Raw genomic sequence first — 13914 nt, forward strand, 5'->3', positions numbered from 1 at the left:
GGCGTAAACCTCTTTTTTATTGGTCAAAAGCTGATCGGCAACTGATATTGCAGCCAACTGGAAATTAACCGCTACGCCAACCTCTCTCACTCTCTCTGCACTGGAAGGCCAAAAGCGAAGAGAGAGAGCGTCAGAGCAGGCAGCGCGTCAGAGAGCGGCGATCCGCGATAAACACGAAGCAACGAACGACGCTGGCAGCGACGACGAGCAACAGGTTTTCTCAGTGCTCTTAGCGGCGTTTTTTTTCAGCCGTTCCGTTGCTCCAGGTTCGTGTGCGATCGCTCGGCTCGGGCTCCAAACCGCAGCCTGCTCTACTCCTCTGATTCCCTCCCCTGCTCCCTGCTCGCTGCTCCATGCTTCGCGGACTGGACTGTATTACTCGGTCAGTCGGTCTCCGAGAGGTTGTTGCTATTTCGTGTTGCCTGCTTTTTTTGCTCAGAGATTTTTTGCTGTTTTGCAACTGTTGCTCCTCTGCTGCTGCTGCTGCTGATGCACCGGCAAATGCATTGCTGTCTCTGCTTCGGCTGCTGCCTGCTGCCAGCGTCGCCTGCACTCGACTGCGGCTGGAACAGCTTGGGAGCCGCTTGCAATTTTTATCCTCTTGCAGTTTCTGTGCGACTTTCTTGCGGGACTGTTTGAGCTTGTTGCAATTGCGCGCGTTTTTTGCAGTGGGACAGGAAAGCTTTTTCCACGCGAGAAGTTCGCGAATTTCTGTGACTGAATCGCGTGCGCGTTTACGAAGTCGCGTGCGAGCGTTTCCACTGCGTTTTGCGTGTGTTTTTTTCGTACGATTTTTTGGGCAACGAACTGCCATCGAAATAGATATGGAAATTGAAATGAAAATGGGACCCAAAATGGAAATGGACATTGAGAGGCAAATGAAAATGAAAATGATAATCCCGCCTGCATCTGGCGCTCAAACCTAATCTTTTATTGTGCGGCTACCTTACAAATAGTGCTCGTAAAAAGTCTGGCAACAGTAAAAAGCAATTCAGTGTGGCCATAAAACCAAATCAAGGTAGTAATAGTAGTAGTAGTATACGCTGGCTCCACCGTACATGCGGAATATATACAAATAGTGTATAGTGCCTATAGCCCTATGCCGCGATAAGATCGGGCTGAACATATGTCTGTGCATACGTATGCGTATAAAGTAATATCCACAAAAGAGAGACAAACTCGTTTCGAGCATATAAAGAAATAAATAAAAAATCAAATTAAATTAAACTCATTTTTAATTACTGGCTGCCCAAAAGATCACATAAAGAGCGTGCAATAAAAAATATTGGTATCAGTAAATTAATTATATTGTATATAGAGAAACATGTTGCAATAAAGCGATCTTAACGATTCACAAATAAAGAAACAGAGGCTCTAATTCAGCTCCGCACAGTTCGATCCCGCCTCGGCTACCAATTCCCGCTACAGCCTCGCCGCTTCCAATCGTTCAGTGTTCGCTTGGAGCTGGAACAAAAGACTTGGGCAACGAACTTGCTGCCATTTCGTGGTGTCGTTTGTCGTCTTTTTTATTATTTTGTCGAGCTGCACACAACTAAACACATAAACACAAACACACACCCCATCGAAAATACACACACACACCAGATAACGGCGCTTCGGGCGCCTCCGAATCACCGAGTGATAGCAGCGGCAGCAGCAGGCCCCACCAGATCCCAACAAACTAATTGACAACTCAAATCCTGCCAAACAACGAAACGGCAGAAAAAACAATTGTTAAACAACGTTTCGCCTGCCAGTCGGATTGTCGGCCTACCCCACTGGGGGGACACTTCACATTCAGCTTCAGCGTCAGCTCCATCTCCAGCGTCAGCTACAGCTCCAGCTTCAACTTCAGTTTCAACTTCAATCAAATCGCTGCCCCAACGACAATTGCTAAGTGTGCCTCTTAATGCATTTTACCCGCAACCACAAACACACATTCAAACAAACAAACAAACAACAAAACAAAAAAAAGAAGTTGAAATAAATTTACATAAATATTTCACTTGCCAGTTTTTGCCAGTCCACGTCCACATCCGCGTTTCAAAAGATTGAGCCTGGATAGGCAACAGTGTGTGTGTGCGTGTGAATCTGTGTATGAGTGTGAGTGGAGTGTCCCGTTCGCATCTGTATCTGGATTCGATCCGTGCCTTAAACCATTCATCGCTCAACCATCGCAACGCAGCGCATCGCCTTGCACCAGAGATTCAGTCCAGCATCAAGAGATCTTCCAAGACTACCCCGCCCCAAGGTGAGTCGAACAACAAAACACTTTGCCTCAGTTTATGCGTTTGTAATTGCACTTTATGTGCCACTGCCAGTGCCACTGCCGCCCATCCGTGTATTGTATTGCCTGGCTCCTGGCGCTGTGCCAATGCTATTGTCAGAGTTGCTTTAAGTCCGAGTTAAAGTTGAGGAAACTTATCAATTAGTAGAGGCAGCGATTTCAAATACAATTAACTGACAAGACAGCGGATGGCAGACGGCAGACGTTTGTTCGGCCATAAAACCGTTAGTAAAGGCATTTTTAACAACAATTAATTGCTATGATTTGAGACTAAGACTAAGACTGAGACTGAGACTATGCCACACTCGTGCAGGGTGAGACATACCTGTACCTGGCACTTGGCTCTAAACATAATTTATCTCTGGCACCAGCTTCAGCTCCAGCCACTTCCTTGCTCTCAGTTACATCCCACAGTGCTGTAATAATCAGAGTGAGCCATAATTACAAGTTCAGTTGAGCAATTTAAATGAAAACACTTCAACACGTTAACAATTCGCGCGTCTACAGTGTCAGTCGTCGTTGTTGTCAGTGGGATTGCTCTTGTGATGCAATTGATTGGAAAAGCTTTTTCCTCTAGCCTCAATTAAGAGGAAACTCAGCTGGAAACAAACTGAGTTTTTCTCCGTTTCTTTTTCATTTGATACAAATAATTTAAATTGCATGAGGAACTGGGGAAGTTGGTCTACCCGATAATGTTGGGAATATAATAAAGAAGTTCTGTAATGTATAGTACACAAGTACATGAATAGATTCCCATCTCTTACTATAGAAAATATTCTTCAGCGTATTTCCTCTTTAGGAATACCTCTCCGATACATTAATTCCAATTTCTAGAATATCTATAGAGTATTCCAATGCTGTCTTCACATTCTGTAATTGTTTATTAAAAACTCACATTAAAACAAACCCGAAGGAGAAGAAAAAGTATTAACCAGCTTTGAGGAAACTGCCAGCGATAATGTTTATAAATAAATATGCAAAGAATTATTTATTTCTCACAATTGCGAAACGCAAGTCACGAGATCCCCGCAGCCAGCAGGGCGTGTGCTTCCAAGAGGCTGTGGCTGGGGCTGGGGGAATTGCGGGAACATAAAGCAAATTAAATGAAATTTATGGACAGCAATGATGACGACAAAAGCATCAGCAGCAGCAGCAGCAACAACAAACAATCACAGATGCAACAGCACAACAGCATCAGATACAGAAGGAGCAACAACAATTGTTTAATTGCCGAGAGCTCTGACAAAGAAATCGCCAAGTGACTGAGACAAAACGCGACAAATGAGTGCAAGAAATGCTGGCCAGAAGCTCAGACTCAGACTGAGAGTCAATGCAATTCTTGGTAGTCTCCATCCCCTAGTCTTGTAGTCTTCCAGTATTCGAGTAGCCGTCCCCCAGTTGTTAATTGTGGACTCGGATGAGTCAACAAGAAATTTTCTTAATAGCTGTTGTTACCGTTGCAACTTTTTTCCTCCTTTTTTTAATTAATACTTTTTTTCCGCTGCCTTTGCTATAATTTATGAACGACTTTTTTGTGAGCTGGCGGCTGCTGCTGCTGCAATTAATGTGACTGATTCGAAGCGGCGCGGCGCAGCGCTGCACTGCGGTAGCGCGTTGCATTTGATTTGCTTTGCTTTGCTCTGCCAGTAATTGTGCTCATTATGCCTGTGCTATTGTTGCTATTGTTGCTGCTGCTAAAGTTTTTTGCCCGATGTACGCGTCATTACACATGTTGTCTAGACTAAATGTCTGATTGTCTGACTGACTGTCTGTGTGTGTGTCAGTCAGTCGGTGTGTCTGTCAATCGGTTAGTCAGTGAAGCCGTCAATCTAGTTGGCTGCCGTTTAGCAGCCATTTGATTTCCAGCTAACACTTGGTGCCGCTGCCGCTGCCGCTACTGCTGTTGCTGCCCTTTGTTAGCCCCTTTTTGATTGCAAATCAATGACGCACTTGGCTGACATTTGATTGGCCTGCCTCTGGGTGATGTCACCGCTGACGCGGCCTGTCGCCAAATGTCACGCATCCAATTGACTGGCAATTATTCTACATAGAAGTAGGAGTAGGAGGGAGGATCATAGTGTCGATCAGAGTTCGTTGCCCAAGTCTTTTGTTTCGCCACTCCCTCGCATATTTGGCTTACACTGCCATCGATTACCGCAACCCAAAAACCAAAAACCAACTGTAATGAGGCATGCGCAAATATTTCGCCTATTACTCAATCCGACCAACAGGCAGGCAGACACTCAAGCCAAGCCAAGCCAAGTCAAGCCAAGCCAAGAAGACAGTACAGCCACAAAAGCACCAACAATGGTCGAAAATCAATGACTAGAAGACGTTAGGAGGCGCCAACTTGTGTATGCATACATTTTGAAGTTTTCTTCAGTCTCAGTCTTCAGTCGGCAGTCCACAGTCCTCCCCTCAGTCTTTTAGCCACAAATTTGAAGAGTTTTCACTAATTTTGAGCCGCAGCCGAAACAAAACACGCGAATCGAACAACAGCCACAATGATAGACAGTGCTGCATAAATAAAAGTAAATTTAATGACAAGCAAAATATTTCTTGTCATGCCTATCAGATTACAAGATTTCTATATGGACTCGCTGACGATTCACCATACCACACTCGCATACTTGCATACACGGAAAATATTTGTATGTGTCGTTAAAACATGATTACTGGCGCTCGAAGAGAGACGGAAAGACACAGTCACATATAGCCCAGTACATGACAAAGCCGTTAGTGTCATTTGAATGCGAATGTTGCAAATGTTACGAGTGCGATGTGATGTGATGATGCTGTCAAGGAAGGTGTCCCGGGTCCCCGCTACCCAGTCTTTGATACAGCCGCTGCTTGGGCAGCTGCTCAGACAAGTTTCGTTGCATTTACTCCCAAGATGCTGAGAGTAGGAAATACTTACTGCGGCACTCGCTGTGATAGGAAATACACCAACTGATCAATGGTAAAAGTTGACCCACTTTGTGCTAGGTCAACCTTCAAATGATCTCCCAAACAGTAGTACTAGTAAAGAAACCCCGCTTCCATCTGGCATTCCCATCTATTCCGAGTTAATTGTCTTTAAACGCACTGAGACTGAGACCTCCGCAGAGTGGGAAAACTTTTTGCCCATTACAAGCCCAATCGCCAAACGAAAATCAATTTCACACATTACAACGGAATCGAAACAAAATGAAATGAAATAAAATAAAGGCCATGAAAACTCGATCTTTGGTGGGGGTCCCAGAAAGATAGACACAAAAGACAGAAACAAAGACGCATGAAATTGCTAATTGTGCGAATGAAGGGCCCAGCCCAAGCCCAAGCACCAGCCTAGCCCAGGCCTATGGCTGTGTATAAGGAGATGAATAGATGGATATAGTGCGGTTATACTCCGATATAGGCAGAAAAACGCCGTGGGCTGCCTCAATTAAATTCGTAGCGAATTCCCAAGCAACAAAGAAAATTTAATTACACCACATGTGGCACAGGCCCCAGCCCTTTGAAATCGGTTTTGGGTCTGTAATCAAGTGAGAAATTTCCAATGGGCCTAATGAATTTTTTGCGGCAACTTGGCGGCCGCCGCTCTTTTAATCGACCAGAAAACTGGGCGTTATCGTTTTTATGGAAAAGTCCAACTAAAATCGAATTTGAATCAATATTAATCGTTAATGATGTGCTGCTGGTGCCTGCCGGCAAATGATCTTGATGTATATGTTGATGATGCCATACATTGGAAAGGAGGTCGGTCAGACCAGAAAAATATTGTATGCGATCACCAAATAGGTTTGGCAAATTGTTTGTCACCCAAACAGCAAACAATGGGGAAAAGCTGACAGCGCTAATTAATTGCAATTAAAAATGCGTTTGCTGTCATCGACGGCGACTTCCCCTAATTGGCAGCCGCGAACCCATCCAACTTCCACCGATCGAAGAATCTCCATCTGTGAGGTTCCTCTTCTGGGGCTTTATCAGCGCAAAGCCATCGAGCAGGCAGCGGCAGCAATATTCTATGTTTATTTAAATGGATAATTTGCTTAATTAATTTTCAAACTGAAACGCTTCGCATTCATCATTTTAATTAGCCGCAGGTTCGCTTTCGAGGCTTGGAGGCTGGCTCCTAATTTATAAATTATTTATAAATATTGATTTGACAAAGATCTGTTGTTCGTCTCCGCAGCAGCGGCAATAAAATCTTTGAGCTATTAATTAAGAAAACGCAGTCGATGTCCGATATACATACACGGTATGCATAGGTGTATCCAATATCCGAAGCCTGAAATATCGGCGCGTGAGGAAGCGCAAAACTCATTAATCTTTCGGCCTGTCTTCGCAAAAAAAATAAATGCACAGCTGGCGACAGCCATTAATTCCTCTTTAATAGGATTGCAACTGATATTAGGAATGCAAACAAGTCCACAATAGATTCAAAAAAATATTGTTTTGTTTCCATTTCATTGAATGTTACAAGTACCAATTCCCCCCGAAACAAAGGCCATAAGATCGAATTGAAATTAGTTTTCTTTATGTTTACGCTGGCTGTGATTTTGTGTTCGCTTTCCTGCATCCAAAGCTGCGATTTGCATATTTCTCGTAGGTGGTTCAATGAACTTGCTGAACGGAGTGCGGAGAGCTGAGGGGAGAGTGGTTTCTGGCTGGTGGGGGCGTCGTTAGATGAGGCGGCGGCGGTAGTGGTTGAGCTGGTGGAGACGGCGACACTTCCAGCGCTTTCGGCTTGATTCGGATCGCCTACGCGTTATTTTAAGAAATTTGCAAACATTTGCATGAAATCAAAAACGAAACCAAAACAAATCTAGACAGATATAAATTCAGCTTATGAAACCAATCGACCTAAGAATACCCCCTAAAATAATCAGGAGAATAGACTATACCATTTTCCGTACCCATGATGGATGTTTGTGGAGTTTGCCAAATTAATATTCCCAATTGAATGGGCACAGGGTACCATCTTCCTGGCACAAGCGATTGCACAATCGAGAAGCTGCTGAATCCGGCATTAAATAAATAACGCATTTGCGAAGCCATTGATAATGTCAATTTGGGCAGTCGGCAGGCAGACAACAATTGCAAACATTTTCCAGCTCGGTAGCAATTTCTATTAAAGCATTTTCCACCGGCTAACGAGGATTTCCTTCGACTCAGTTGCTGCTTTTTAGGTTTTTTAATTGCAATTGAGTTTCGACATGAACTGCGTGCATTTGCGCAATGATTTTTCCGATAGCAAACAGCATCGACAGTGCCAGAGACCATGGGAATGAGCAGCAGCAGCAGCAGCACCTCCAGTGGTAGTAGCAATTCGACCAACAGCTGCCTCCAGCTAGGAGGAGAGTCTCTCCTGGCTGGTCCCAAAGGCAGCCAATTGATAATTTCATTAATTTATGCACTTGCCAGCCTTTGCAGCTTTGTCCACTGATTGAGATATTGGCAAGCGGGAAGTGCTTTGACAGCAATTTGCCTCCGTTTAGCATTGCTCCCGTAATGATTGGCCAACTAACGTTTACTCCGAACCCATTATTAGCCAGAGTCGGATACTACGAGTATGCAATGTGTATCCATATCTCCTCGACTCATATCCATTTATCAAACAACCTTCGCGCTAACCCCATAAATTTATTATTATTTGCCTCAATTCTTGTTACGCACTTCGGCCTGCACTTGCACTTGCCTCAGTTTCAGTTTTAGCTTTAGCTTCGATTTCAGCTCGTAAGTAATCTAAAATGCTAATTAAGCTGCCGGCATTTGTTTGCCATACCTTGTGCTGTGTGGTTGTTGCTCTTGTCGATGTTGCACGCATGCAAAAACGCACTTTACATACCCCGGAGGCTGACCAGCCTCAGGTGGGGGGTAGGCTCGAGACTCTCTGTCAGACTCTGACTCTGAGACCGAGTCTTGCATTAATTAATAAATGTCGTGATGTCGCTTTTGAAGTGTCTGTCATTATGGGATCAATTAATAGGAACAAAATTCTAGATCAAGGCGAAAATCAACAAAAATGTCGCACACACTCAGCGCGTGCGTTTCTGTGTCTGTTTTCGTTTTACACTTGCAGAGGGTATGGCGATTTTCGCAAGATGTTTGTAGCGCAACAAGGAATTCACTTACTCAAAAAGTGGGGATCGTGCTCTGTATATCCGCTAAAGTCAATAACCTTTTTGTATTTCCGAAGATTATTCAATTAATACTTATCATATGACTGTGGAAGGGTATCAAACGTTTCTGTGCTGCAAGCAGTCTTTTCTTTTACTTTGTTGTTGCCTCTATTGATCGACACGCAGTCGATATAGGCTTCGACCTGAACATACGCTGACTCTCTGAGTAGTCGCATGTAAACACGGACCCCGCCAGCCTGCATTTCTGCTTTTAATTGCTTAGATTTCGCAGACAGCACGACGTTAACGAGAATTATTACATCATGCAATGGTCAGCAAATGGCAGCTGTAACTAAATCAACTCCAGCGGAGGCAAATTAGATGGCCACATGTCAATCATCATTCAAAAATACACATATTTTTTATGTTTTGCTCAAATTTAGTGCCTGCGGAGTGGAATTTACACTAAAAGCTAAAGTGAACTTTTGCCAATTTTTTATTACATATTTCTCAATACAAATATTTTTTTTACTACTCTACAAATATTTTTATTTGTCGTGGATTTTTTATTTCCATATTCACACTAATTTGTATTTTTTCCATTGAACTCTTCATTAACTCTGAAATAGTTTCCAGGCTTCAAAAATGTGTCTTAATTTAGAAAAACATGCACACGGATTTCTGGAATACAAACTACTATTTCATTCAGCACTTACAAGACATTTTTATTGTTCATGGTTTCTTAATTTTTGCTATTCCTTATTTATTTACCATTTTTTTTATTTAACCTAATACTTTATAAATATTTTAAAGATCATATTTTCTTCAAGTTTGCGCTGCGTTCCATTTTAATTTATTTATTTTGTGTGCTTGGTTTTCCGTAAGTCCATGACTGGATTTCTGACGCTGCATCATAAAACATTTCATAAATTTAATATAAATTGACACTAATAAACGCATTCCGGCCGCTTTCAAAACTAAATACGTTGCACTTAATTTGATTATTTTATTGAAGTCTTTTATTGATCGAGAATTGCTTATGTTTTAGTTTATTTTTCCTTTGCTGTTTTTAAAACCTCAACTAAAGTTTCCTTGTAATTTCCATAATCCCCGCACGAGTTTTCTTGCAGTGCAATATCTTTTGAATTTATTTTCCATTTAAAATAAACGCATTTTTTGCACCGCCTTGTATTGCTGTTTGCTCTTGTTGCACTTGCTGTTTGCTGTTGTGGCTGCTATAATTAATGTTGCTGATACGAAAAATGTTGTTGTTTGGGTTGTTTGTTTGCTGGCGGTTGAGATTGCAACAAAGTTGTGCGGCAGTTTGGTGTTGGCGGTTTTATGTTACACACAAATATTTTCGCTATTAAAAACAGATCGAACATTACAACGAAAATTTGCCTTGCAAATCCGAGCGACTGAACATTATGAGTAAAATAAAGTATCTACAATATTTGAACTTGATTTGGCGGCATGACAAAAGTCACGGGCCATGGCCTGAGGCGAGGGGCGGCTGTGGCGGCGGTGGCGGCTGTGTTCTCCCGGGGTCAAGTACAACGCGGCCGGCCACTGGCTAACCAAATGCAGCTGCGGCTCGTCGATTGCGGCTGTGCGTGAGAACCAGCTGTGTACAGATACAGATACAGACACATAGCTACAGCTTCAACAATGTCTGCTGCCTTATATATATCAAGATTTCAATTTTTGCATTAGACTTATGCCAGTTTGTGTGTGTGTTTGAGTACGAGAATCTATGAAAGTGTTCTTGAAAATTGACGCGGCACGGCAGGCACGCATTTGTGGTCGCTGCCGCTATTGCTGCTGCTGCTGCAACAGTCAGGCTGGTTAATAAATTTCGCGATACTTATCAATTAGCATACGAATTACATGCCTTGCAATCATAAATAATGCGTGAGTTTGTGTCTGCCCCAAGAAGGGGCAGAGACCAGCGCGAAAAACAGCTAGAAAATGAACCGCACTTTGATGCATAAATTTTGATTGGCGAGTCGCCGTGGTTGCTGTCCGTGTGTTTTCCGAAGTCTCCTAAGCATTTAAGATCTCTGTAAATTATAAACATTTCTACACACTTCTCGACTCGAAGGTGCGTGTTTGATTTGCCTCCGATTGGGAATGACAAATAAACAACAAATCATGCGGCACGAAGCCCAACGGACCAACGGACCGACGGACCGACGCGAATGACTTAGGCAACGAACTTGATGGCCCGATCATGCTTCCTCCTCCTCCTCCATCTCCTGCTCCCACGCCACGCGAGTAGTGTAAATTCTGTAGGCTCATTGTTATGCTCGACACTTTTGCGCTATATTTACAAATTGGGCCAATAAAATGAACACCAACAACCGGCAGAGCTCGGGCCCGGAGATTCCAGAGACAAAAGACCAGAAATGTAAGGTCATAAAAATCGACCAGGCAAGAACCAGAGAACCAGAGGGACAACAGGCCGAGGCTGATGAATTTTTATGCATGTTTTCATGACGGTCATATAAAAGTCGCGTCTAGAAGTCAATGATTGTTTAATGAAACACACAGACTAACATACTATGCCGATCAGGGTAGCTCAGGTAGAGCCATTAAAATGGTCAGCAGATAAATCAAAAAACCAGCTTCGATCCCAGAGCCATCCCAGCAGAGCCACACACTTGATTACGCCGATCGGAGTCGAACTCCGAAATCCGCCCGCTTCGTTAGCACATCACCTGCTGGGCCTAGGCTGGAGAAAAATGTCAATTATGAGCTAATCCCCAAGATACAGAAATCTCTCTATGCCGAATGAAATGAAAATGTTTGCCAAGGGATTAAATTGAGTGTTGGATGGAGAAAGAGACAAAGAGAGAGGGAGCCAGAGAGAGAGAGAGCGCGCTAAGCTGACACGGCACTGGGCACGCGCTAAAGCGTTTAGAAACTGAACACGTTGATAACTCGATCGATCCGGCTATCCAACGCGATTCAGCGAACCATCGATCGAGACGATCGGCCGCCCTCTCCTCTTTCCCTCCCTTCCCTTCCCTCGTTCACACGCTCGTCGAGTGCTTATTGAATATTTGTGGGTTGGAGTCATACTTCATGCATCCATACCATACCATTCCATACTTGTATCTCGTATCGCGTATCTGCTGCTCCAGATCTGGATCTGGATCTGGCAATCGATTGCTGCGTTGTCAGCCGAGCGACACTCGGGCTCCATGATTTATGCGTATTTAGATACTTTTTGTTGTCGTTGGCAGGCATTTAACGCATGTATCTGTGGGTGTACTCCAGTTCAGTCCACACTGTGTGTGTGTGTGTGTGTGTCTCTGTATCTGTATCTCAATCTGAGAGTGTGTGTTGAGGCAATTACGCCCACCAACCAATTTTCGATTTCGATTTCGATGCGATATTGGCATCGCATTTGTGTCATACGGTCATACGGATTTTGAATGGAATTTCCCACATTTTATTCCAAAGCCTGACTCAAAGAAATTTGCTAATTTTTATTATGGTTGCTGCGGCTGTTGTTGTTTCTGTTTATTTTAAAGGCTCTGCTAATTAAAAGCCAATAAAAACACAGGCAGCCCGGCCATTAGCCGGTTACAGCCATCTCAAGCAGCTGCGGAGTCATCCGTTGACAAAACACGGCCTTAGACGCATGACTAAGTGACTGCAACTGCTCCTAATTGGCCGCATGCCACATGCTGCTCGCTGCTTGTTGCCTGCTTTGCCACTTGCCACAGTGGCTGCCTGTCGCTTAATGGCTCTGCCTCCCTGCCTGCCTTCTGCCTGGTCCTAAGCGCTTCTCCCTCTTTCTTTCGTTAATTTGCGAAATTGGCCAACTTCTGGCATCTATCTACACTGGCAGAAAGGGAAGAGTGAAAGGGGTTCGGTTCCCTCACAGCATTCTTTTTGAGAATTCCATTATTTGGATTGCATTTTTGTGCAGTTTTTTCTGAGACTGCAGTGTTATCGGTTGGGCTGCTGGATCGCCTCGATCCCGGTCTCGTGGCTCTTATGATTTTTAAAATTTAAGTCACGCTTTTGGCAATTAAGTGCCCCAACACCGACCGAGCGACCCGGGGCAACGGTTTTGGATTCGGCTTCGGATTCGGGCAACTGTGTGGCCCTCGACAGGTGCTCCAATCCACTGCAAGATCTGGGAGGAGGAGGGTGTTGCTCGGGCTGGGGGCCTTTTCCCACTGCGATACGTTTGGGGCGACATGAGGCGCATTTGCAATTATTTTGCGGCTCATTAAACTTTTAAACACGTCGCTCACGTAGTGACGCGTCTGTCAGACGGCTGCCATGTAGCCGGGCACCCCACTCTCTCTCTCTTTCCCTCTCCCTTGCCATCTCTCACCCCCTGGGGAGTCTCCGTCCCACACCCAGCGGTTCTTTGGGGCTGCTGCTGCTCCTCCAGCGCCTGTGAAAATGTCATAAAAATCTCTGGGGAGCTCTACAGTTTTGGCTGCTTTGATTTCTATGCTTTTGATTTGAGTTTTAAGCTTTGCTTTTGCTACTTTTTCTCTTGTGATTTCGCGTTTTTCGCTTGCGAAATCAAATAAAAGATTTCTTTTTTATCGCTCAAGAGTGGTTTGTTTGCCGTTTGGTTGTTTGGTTGTTTGCCTGCCTGCTTGCTCGCTTGTTCGTCTGTTGTCTGGTTTTTATTTTATGATTATTATATTTTTTTGAAAATTGCCGTCACACCAGCGCCAGCGCAGTCACAGTCACAGTTACAGTCTCAGGCTCATATTCAGGCTCAGTCGCGTCGCTGTCGTTGCACACACAAAAGACTTGAGCAACAGACCTGGTGCAATTTTTTGTTGTATTTTGCGCATTGCAGTGCCTGGCCATAAATGATTTATTTTGGCTTGTGTTTGCCGCCGCTGTCAGATGCAATTAGCTGCAGTTTAATTGAAAGCCGAGCAATTGCCCAAAATGCTTTTCGGACGTTTCAATTTTGCTTCTCTCCCAGTCTTCCCGTGCTCTGTGCCAAGGCTGCTCTGGTCTGGTCTGCGGTGTCAGGCCGCATTAATGTGTCGCCCCGGTTTTCTGGTTCAAGTACGTTTCCTGCGATGACAACGAGCACAGCAAATTCCGCTTCATGGCCATTTGCATGAAAATCGCTTCAGTGTCTGCCGACAACGTCGTCGTTGTCGTTGCTGTCGTTGTCTTCGTCTTCCGTTGTCAATAACGATTTCCATCATCATCATCAGCTGCAGTGCAGCATCATCCTGTCCTGTCCCGTCCCCGGATCAGACTTGGACTCGGGATCGTGTATGCCATGTGCCGTGTGCTGTATGCTGTGTGTCTGCCTGTACCCAGCATTGAAAGTGGAATGCGAACCAGTTTTGGGACAGCCAAGATCAGCTCTCCTCCAGCCCCATCTGGCGTGCAGTTTTCGCCAACTAATGAAATACATATATGCAAAAAATCAAACTAAAGACTTTGCTTTGCTCCGTTATCAGCCGCCTGTCGCCTGTCGGCCGGCTGTCGCCTCATGGAGTCTCTTGGAGTTTCCACTGGCTCTGA

At 44.3% G+C, this 13914-nt stretch overlaps 1 protein-coding gene across 1 annotated transcript in view; it reads left to right on the plus strand.

Annotated features, from left to right (window-relative positions):
- Nucleotides 1-1552: 1552 nt before the first annotated feature.
- LOC117897941 (box A-binding factor) overlaps nt 1553-13914 on the plus strand; it is a 65227-nt gene continuing 52865 nt past the window's right edge. The window contains exon 1 of the mRNA XM_034807033.1: nt 1553-2251. The gene's annotated coding sequence lies outside the window, so the exon portion shown is untranslated. The remainder of the gene's footprint in view (nt 2252-13914) is intronic.

This window comes from Drosophila subobscura, chromosome O (genome assembly GCF_008121235.1).
Source record: "Drosophila subobscura isolate 14011-0131.10 chromosome O, UCBerk_Dsub_1.0, whole genome shotgun sequence".
Taxonomy (NCBI): domain Eukaryota; kingdom Metazoa; phylum Arthropoda; class Insecta; order Diptera; family Drosophilidae; genus Drosophila; species Drosophila subobscura.